General features: G+C 47.2%; 1 protein-coding gene across 1 annotated transcript in view; it reads left to right on the top strand.

Annotated features, from left to right (window-relative positions):
• LOC311226146 (FRAS1-related extracellular matrix protein 1-like) overlaps positions 1 to 10089 on the top strand; it is a gene marked incomplete at its 3' end in the record, with an annotated part of 90177 nt that overhangs the window by 34905 nt on the left and 45183 nt on the right. The window lies entirely within an intron of this gene.

The following is a 10089-nucleotide window of genomic DNA, read 5'->3' on the forward strand; positions in this document are numbered from 1 at the left end:
CCAACATACAGGTTAGCCTAGACATACAGGCCCCAACATACAGGTGAGCCTAAACATACAGGCCCCAACATACAGGTGAGCCTAAACATACAGGCCCCAACATACAGGTGAGCCTAGACATACAGGCCCCAACATACAGGCCCCAACATACAGGTGAGCCTAGACATACAGGCCCCAACATACAGGTGAGCCTAAACATACAGGCCCCAACATACAGGTGAGCCTAGACATACAGGCCCCAACATACAGGCCCCAACATACAGGCCCCAACATACAGGTGAGCCTAAACATACAGGCCCCAACATACAGGTGAGCCTAAACATACAGGCCCCAACATACAGGCCCCAACATACAGGTGAGCCTAAACATACAGGCCCCAACATACAGGTGAGCCTAAACATACAGGCCCCAACATACAGGCCCCAACATACAGGTGAGCCTAAACATACAGGCCCCAACATACAGGCCCCAACATACAGGTGAGCCTAGACATACAGGCCCCAACATACAGGTGAGCCTAAACATACAGGCCCCAACATACAGGCCCCAACATACAGGTGAGCCTAAACATACAGGCCCCAACATACAGGCCCCAACATACAGGTGAGCCTAAACATACAGGCCCCAACATACAGGTGAGCCTAAACATACAGGCCCCAACATACAGGCCCCAACATACAAGTGAGCCTAAACATACAGGCCCCAACATACAGGCCCCAACATACAGGTGAGCCTAAACATACAGGCCCCAACATACAGGCCCCAACATACAGGTGAGCCTAAACATACAGGCCCCAACATACAGGTGAGCCTAAACATACAGGCCCCAACATACAGGCCCCAACATACAGGTGAGCCTAAACATACAGGCCCCAACATACAGGCCCCAACATACAGGTGAGCCTAGACATACAGGCCCCAACATACAGGTGAGCCTAAACATACAGGCCCCAACATACAGGCCCCAACATACAGGTGAGCCTAAACATACAGGCCCCAACATACAGGCCCCAACATACAGGTGAGCCTAAACATACAGGCCCCAACATACAGGTGAGCCTAAACATACAGGCCCCAACATACAGGCCCCAACATACAAGTGAGCCTAAACATACAGGCCCCAACATACAGGCCCCAACATACAGGTGAGCCTAAACATACAGGCCCCAACATACAGGCCCCAACATACAGGTGAGCCTAAACATACAGGCCCCAACATACAGGCCCCAACATACAGGTGAGCCTAAACATACAGGCCCCAACATACAGGCCCCAACATACAGGTGAGCCTAGACATACAGGCCCCAACATACAGGCCCCAACATACAGGTGAGCCTAGACATACAGGCCCCAACATACAGGTGAGCCTAAACATACAGGCCCCAACATACAGGTGAGCCTAGACATACAGGCCCCAACATACAGGCCCCAACATACAGGTGAGCCTAAACATACAGGCCCCAACATACAGGTGAGCCTAGACATACAGGCCCCAACATACAGGTGAGCCTAGACATACAGGTGAGCCTAAACATACAGGCCCCAACATACAGGTGAGCCTAAACATACAGGCCCCAACATACAGGTGAGCCTAAACATACAGGCCCCAGCATACAGGCCCCAACATACAGGTGAGCCTAGACATACAGGCCCCAACATACAGGTGAGCCTAAACATACAGGCCCCAACATACAGGCCCCAACATACAGGCCCCAACATACAGGTGAGCCTAAACATACAGGCCCCAACATACAGGTGAGCCTAAACATACAGGCCCCAACATACAGGTGAGCCTAGACATACAGGCCCCAACATACAGGTGAGCCTAAACATACAGGCCCCAACATACAGGTGAGCCTAAACATACAGGCCCCAACATACAGGTGAGCCTAAACATACAGGCCCCAACATACAGGTGAGCCTAAACATACAGGCACCAACATACAGGCCCCAACATACAGGTTAGCCTAAACATACAGGCCCCAACATACAGGCCCCAACATACAGGCCCCAACATACAGGCCCCAACATACAGGTGAGCCTAAACATACAGGCCCCAACATACAGGTGAGCCTAAACATACAGGCCCCAACATACAGGCCCCAACATACAGGTGAGCCTAAACATACAGGCCCCAACATACAGGCCCCAACATACAGGTGAGCCTAAACATACAGGCCCCAACATACAGGTTAGCCTAAACATACAGGCCCAACATACAGGTGAGCCTAAACATACAGGCCCCAACATACAGGCCCCAACATACAGGTGAGCCTAAACATACAGGCCCCAACATACAGGCCCCAACATACAGGCCCCAACATACAGGTGAGCCTAAACATACAGGCCCCAACATACAGGCCCCAACATACAGGTGAGCCTAAACATACAGGCCCCAACATACAGGTTAGCCTAGACATACAGGCCCCAACATACAGGTGAGCCTAGACATACAGGCCCCAACATACAGGCACCAACATACAGGTGAGCCTAGACATACAGGCCCCAACATTTAGTAATTTAGCTGAACACTTTTTTTTTTGCTTTTCTATAATTTTTCTCCCGTCCCCCAATTTAGTCGTTATGCCAATTCCCTTCCTGATCGTTGCGCGCATTGCCCTACTGTCGGCCTGGGGAGGGTGTAGACTACCACATGCTGCCCTACTGTCGGTCTGGGGAGGGTGTAGACTACCACATGCTGCCCTACTGTCAGTCTGGGGAGGGTGTAGAACTACCACATGCTGCCCTACTGTCGGTCTGGGGAGGGTGTAGACTACCACATGCTGCCCTACTGTCAGTCTGGGGAGGGTGTAGACTACCACATGCTGCCCTACTGTCAGTCTGGGGAGGGTGTAGACTACCACATGCTGCCCTACTGTCGGTCTGGGGAGGGTGTAGACTACCACATGCTGCCCTACTGTCGGTCTGGGGAGGGTGTAGACTACCACATGCTGCCCTACTGTCGGTCTGGGGAGGGTGTAGACTACCACATGCTGCCCTACTGTCAGTCTGGGGAGGGTGTAGACTACCACATGCTGCCCTACTGTCGGTCTGGGGAGGGTGTAGACTACCACATGCTGCCCTACTGTCAGTCTGGGGAGGGTGTAGACTACCACATGCTGCCCTACTGTCGGTCTGGGGAGGGTGTAGACTACCACATGCTGCCCTACTGTCAGTCTGGGGAGGGTGTAGACTACCACATGCTGCCCTACTGTCGGTCTGGGGATGACCCAGGATGACTCATACCACACCGGCTTCCCACCCCTCGAAAACGAGATGGATCATCTCAAGGGGTTTATCCGATCAATAAATACATTTTCTATAAACACTGCCAATTGTGTTCATCGGGACAATGCCCGGCGAGTCTGCGGTGGTAGGCGAGTGTTTAGACCTCTATGCTACCGAGCTGCGCCTAGCTGAGTGCTTTTATCCAAAGCGACTTACAAGTTCTGCACAACAGGTCAGCAGGAAGGGTGCAAGTTCTGCACAACAGGTCAGCAGGAAGGGTACAAGTTCTGCACAACAGGTCAGCAGGAAGGGTACAAGTTCTGTACAACAGGTCAGCAGGAAGGGTACAACTCTTTCAGCTGAGTAACAAGGTCGCGCCTCAGGGCTCTATACAGTGCGAATAGATTTGTGCGAACCGGAGAAAATCATTTAGGAGCACAGTGTGCGAGTAATAGTTTTGCGTAGTGGGCGTGTCAAGGCGCAATTGTCATTTCATATTAGACACAGAGCAGCGCGAACCTTCAATTTTAGAAGCTGTGACATCCAGCTACTGTATGCAGCCCTGCTCTCGACAGCTCTGTAACAACTCATCTCGCGAGTCACGCCGTTTCTATGTTCAACGAAAACTCAGCGAGCAACGGGTCCAATGGTCTAACATGCTTTGCATCCTCGCCATTCCTGTATAGTATACAGTGTATAGTATACCCACGTCACGCTAAACACTACTAACTACTGTAAGCTATCCCTGGGAACGCTCAGAGACATCCAATAGTGAGTGAAGGGGGGGCTGAGAGTCACAACACTACAACATACAAAAGCAGCTTGACAACCGTAGGCATGGGCCAATGTGTGATTTTGGTGGTATGTGCTATTGCACAGATGTTTGTCCCTTAGTATGCACACGCACGCACGCACCGTATAATATGCATGTAATAAATAGTTTGTTAATAAACTCTGTGTTACTTGAAAATGTTTCACTGTGCTCCTAAATTAGTTTGTGTGCTCCTAATTGTTTCATTTTTTTAGGAGCTCCTTGTAGAGCTCCTTGTAGAACGTTTTTCATGTCAACGTTCACACGCACAATAATACGCTTACCTAGGATTTGACTTGATTCAACAACAAAGCCGTCGGGGCAATGGCAAGCCGAAAACGGTCGAAAGTGTGGTTATTTGAAGTTTGGATTTTTTTTTTCACAACTGATGTAGGTAGATTACATTTTTAGAGACTAAAGTACAGAAAAAAGGTACCGTTGGGTACCGGTATCGATTCACAGGTACCGGTACCGTATCGGTTTCAAATGTGAACGGTACCCATCCCTACTGAACACACAACTGCAGGGCAAGGGCATTTTTGCTCATGAAATGCATAGCCATGTGAAAGCCTTCATGACAAAGTTGCAATTAATTTCAAGGCAACTAGGCAGCAACAATCTCAAACACATGAAAACCCTGAAAGAAGTCAAACCATCAGCTGATCACCGGCACAGGTACTCATCCATGTTGGGAGCACTGCATGATGAATTTTCAAGGCGTTTTCAAGATTTCAAAAAGGTTGAGGATGAAATGCAGCTGGTTTCCTCTCCCTTTACCTGCAGTGTTGATAGTTGTTCAGCTTGAACTCATTGACCTGCAGTCTGATTCACTACTGAAAGAGCACTTTAAGTCAGCATCACTGCTAGAGTTCTACTCTGCTCTCAAGGAGGAGAACTTTCCAAACATGAGGAGACATGCTCAGAAGATGTTGGTTCTCTTTGGATCCACCTACATATGTGAACAGACATTCTCAGTCATGACGTTTACCAAGTCCAGGTACAGATCCTCTCTCACTGATGAACATCTGGCAGCTGTGCTTCACATCTCCACCTCAGACATGCAACCTGTTATGGTTTGAAACCGACCCCAACAGCACGGCACAGACAGGTAGTTCAGAGTTAGCCAAAGACTAGGGCGTATTTATTTCTGAAACAGGAATGAGCGAAATAACAATAAGAACAACAAAGGGGAAAATGTTCTTGGCAGAGTTGTCTGCGGCTCTGCAGATCGTCCCGGTATTGAGATGGTGAAGCGGCGTAGCGCCACTGCCTCTGCGGCTCTGCAGCTACTCCAGGATCCAACTCGGGAGGAACGGAGAGAGAGAGAGAGTGGTCAATAAACAAGCCAACGGAATAACGAGGCAGTCCAGTCCTCTTTAGCTGAGTCCAGTATAATCACACGTGACTTAATCTTCAGTGTTACCAACACACAAGTTTAGCTGAGTCCAGTACAATCACACGTGACTTAATCTTCAGTGTTACCAACACACAAGTTTAGCTGAGTCCAGTACAATCACACGTGACTTAATCTTCAGTGTTACCAACACACAAGTTTAGCTGAGTCCAGTACAAAACAAAAACGGCAAATCTTCAGTGTTATCCAAACACACAGAAAACAGAGAATCCAAAAGGTTCGTTCCAAAAACTCACCAAAGCGCAAATGCGCAAAGCGGGCAACGAGGCACAGCTCCAACGGATGATAGAGAAACACAACAGCGGCGACTTCCATAGACGTCCTGAAGAAAAAACAGACGAGGCACAACAACGGGGGGAACAGGCAGTAGCAGTGGAAATCCAAAACGACCCGACCACGACTGACAGAAAGACCCGAGTATATGAAGGGCTCTGGAGCGCTGATTACAAACAAACAACAGGTGCGTGACGGCAATTGGTAATTGACCTAGAAGCGTGTGGCGGCAATGAGCCAATCCTCCTCACAGTACCCTGAAGCGTGTGGCGGGAATGGACCAATCCTCACACAACCTGACTTTGATGGACTTGTTAAAGGGGAACTCCAACATTTTGGGAAATTAGCTTATTTAACATCTTCCCTGGAGTTAGACAAGAAGATACATACCTTTTTTGTCTCTGTGCGTGCATTTTAGCTTTGGGAATAGACGCTCCGTTAGCATAGCTTAGCTTCATCACTGGAAGTGAGGCAGGACAGTAGCCTTACAGTGTATTGCAAGGTCTGACATTGACCAAATTTGATATGCATGACCTTGGTGTCAGACCTTGCAATCAAAAGTTAGGGGGCGCACTGAAATTATGGCAAGGGTTATTAGCCCCCTAACTTTTGATTGCAAAGTCTGACATTAACCCCCTTTTCAGGAGTTGACCTAGAGCCCACCAAGGTCATGCATATCAAGTTTGGTCAATGTCAGACCTTGCAATACACTGTAAGGCACTGTAAGGCTACTGTCCTGCCTCACTTCCAGTGATGAAGCTAAGCTATGCTAACGGAGCGTCTATTCCCAAAGCTAAAATGCACACACAGAGACAAAAAAGGTATGTATCTTCTTGTCTAACTCCAGGGAAGATGTTAAATAAGCTAATTTCCCAAAATGTTGGAGTTCCCCTTTAAAGCTCAACAGAGACTGGATTTCTCATACTGAATGAAAAAAAAAAGAACTGAAGAACACTAAAATGTGGAAATATAACAAGTGAATGGGACACTTGATATTTTTTTTCTTTTTTTTTGCACAGTTCTGAAAACATTAAATGTTTAATATAGGCATGTAAAGTAAAAAAGGCTACAAAACTGGGGCACTTTTCTTTACACAGTTCAGTGACATGTCTTGTTTATTTTTGCTATAAGATGATGTGATGTCTTTAGAAAGCTAAGAAAATCCTTGTTTCAATAGTATATGAAACTCAAAATGCCCTTTGTTATTAATGTTTCACATTTTGTTTATCATTTTGGAAATAAATTCTATTTGAATAAATGATATTTTTGAAAGCTAACCTCACCTTTTAATTGCCAAATAATAACATACACTCTTACCAGGGGTCAAAACAATGCCATTTACTGCTTTTTATATAGAAATAAAATGTATATTATGCATAATTGAGTTTGGAATTTTGGCCCGGCCCTCCAACATATTTTCAGTTGCTCATTCGGCCCCCTGGGAAAGATAATTGCCCACCCCTGGGCTAGACAGACAGTGAAAGCAGTAGGTAGGTACTGTATATAAGTTGAGAGTTCAGAGTCGTACAGTATGGGTAACAGAGCCTCGGGTTCCTGGTGTGTCAGTATGCTGGGGGGCGTACGCTATCACCTCGTCCCAATTTGACCTCTGCACTCTGACCCCCCACCCCATGTTTCACGTTCGCACAAGCCACCGCCATGTTTAAGCATTTCCCAACACCCAGTGAGCCAAGTGAACCCTGGAGAGAGTAGCTGCTCAGCCCTCCGGTGCTTAACCCTTTCACTGCCACACGACAGAAGGTTAACCCTTTACTATCACACAACCGACTGGTTAGGGAATTAAGTGTCTTGCTCAAGGACACTTCAACATCAACGCTGAAGTGCCCTTGAGCAAGGCACTAAACCCCCCCAACTGCTCCAGTGGAGTTGCTCAGTGGCCAACGGTGTCAGACTGTGGTTGTACTGGGCAGCTCCCAGGTGTCAGACTGTGGTTGTACTGGGCAGCTCCCAGGTGTCAGACTGTGGTTGTACTGGGCAGCTCCCAGGTGTCAGACTGTGGTTGTACTGGGCAGCTCCCAGGTGTCAGACTGTGGTTGTACTGGGCAGCTCCCAGGTGTCAGACTGTGGTTGTACTGGGCGGCTCCCAGGTGTCAGACTGTGGTTGTACTGGGCAGCTCCCAGGTGTCAGACTGTGGTTGTACTGGGCAGCTCCCAGGTGTCAGACTGTGGTTGTACTGGGCAGCTCCCAGGTGTCAGACTGTGGTTGTACTGGGCAGCTCCCAGGTGTCAGACTGTGGTTGTACTGGGCGGCTCCCAGGTGTCAGGCTGTGGTTGTACTGGGCAGCTCCCAGGTGTCAGACTGTGGTTGTACTGGGCAGCTCCCAGGTGTCAGACTGTGGTTGTACTGGGCGGCTCCCAGGTGTCAGACTGTGGTTGTACTGGGCAGCTCCCAGGTGTCAGACTGTGGTTGTACTGGGCAGCTCCCAGGTGTCAGACTGTGGTTGTACTGGGCAGCTCCCAGGTGGCAGACTGTGGTTGTACTGGGCAGCTCCCAGGTGTCAGACTGTGGTTGTACTGGGCAGCTTCCAGGTGTCAGACTGTGGTTGTACTGGGCAGCTCCCAGGTGTCAGACTGTGGTTGTACTGGGCAGCTCCCAGGTGTCAGACTGTGGTTGTACTGGGCAGCTCCCAGGTGGCAGACTGTGGTTGTACTGGGCGGCTCCCAGGTGTGAATGGAACTGTGTGAATGTGAAGCAGGGCATAGCTGAAAAAGAGCATCCGTGCTCAGAGAACCTACCCTGGGTAAATAAAGGTTAACCCTTGTGGCTTCCTAAGGATTGTGACACTCACTGGGCTTAAGAGATGAAATGATACATCATGTTTAAAGCCATATAATTTTAACTGTTTACTATTTTAAAAAAAAATTACCCATGATTAACAGTAATAGCATAATCTCAATATATCTCTCAACAGATTACTCATATTTATGAATTATAACCACTCAAACCTGTGTTTGTTTGATACAATGTGTTTTTTCATTGAAAAAACGGATAAATGTTGTTTTTTACCATATTTCTCATATTTTTTTTTTAAACATTACATTTAGAAATATCTCGACGAAATACCTCTGAATACGAATCAAAAAATATATTAAAGATTCGATGACTAGTTCGGCCAGAAACGGCGTTGAGGCGAAACGTTACAACGTTTTTTTCATCGAAAAAAACGGATAAATGTTGTTTTTTACCATATTTCTTATATTTGTTTTTAAAAGATTACATTTAGAAATATCTCGACAAAATACCTCTGAATACGAATCAAAAGAAATATTAAAGATTCGATGACTAGTTCGGCCAGAAACAGCATTGAGGCGAAACGTTACAACGTTTTTTTTCATTGAAGAAAACGGATAAATGTTGTTTTTTACCATATTTCTCATATTTTTTTTTAAACATTACATTTAGAAATATCTCGACGAAATACCTCTGAATACGAATCAAAAAAAATATTAAAGATTCGATGACTAGTTCGGCCAGAAACGGCTTTGAGGCGAAACGTTACTAAGCGCTCAACTGACCCAAATGTGGTGCGGGCTGTTCCAAGTTGTTCTGCGGCAGAAATCTTGGGCTCGCCTCGCTGTTGGGAAGAGAACCAGACCTGCTCCGTGCAGGACACTTCCTCGTTGGCGCGCGCCGGCGATGGGGGGCTTGTATTTCGGCGTGTGGCGCGCTGTCGACTGTGCGGTCCGGTTCGTCTCTGGTTCTGTCTCAGAAAATCCACTCGCTCCCCCCCCCCCCACCACCCCAAACCATGTCTCCGGAGTTTCAATCACCGGCAGCCCGGTACAGCCTATGTCACCTCCCTTGAATTGTGGCAAAGTTATCTGTAGAGCGATTACGCCACCATGTGTTTTACATCGGTAACAGCACATCCTAACCTAGACGGGGTTCTTAGCTTGTGGACTATGCAAAGGTTTGGTAAATATATCGAGAATTGAACGAATGAGAGCATATTTAAAAATGGTTAAAAATGCCGTTTTAACATGGGAGCGGACGGAGAGTAGAAAACATGACCAAGGGTAAACAAGGCACTAAATACTGTAACTATTTTTCTAGAGTGTTTCATGTTATAAGCTTTTGAGACAATGAACATATATGTAAAATTAAGATATTTACCCAATTTCATGAAATAATAATAAACACAGACACCGCTGTGCTCACACACACTCAAAATATCTCAAAGTAGTTTTCATGACCAGGGGTACACGTAAAAAAAATAAAACATGCTGCTGGGAGGAGCTGGAATCAAACTGGGAACTTCTGCTTACCAGGCAGCTGCTCTACCTCTGGAGTCACTGTCGCATCTTCAAATATCTTCAAATATCTTCAAATATCTTCAAATAT

This window comes from Notolepis coatsorum (assembly GCF_963971535.1).
Source record: "Notolepis coatsorum genome assembly, chromosome: 3".
NCBI classification, from domain to species: Eukaryota; Metazoa; Chordata; class Actinopteri; order Aulopiformes; family Paralepididae; genus Notolepis; species Notolepis coatsorum.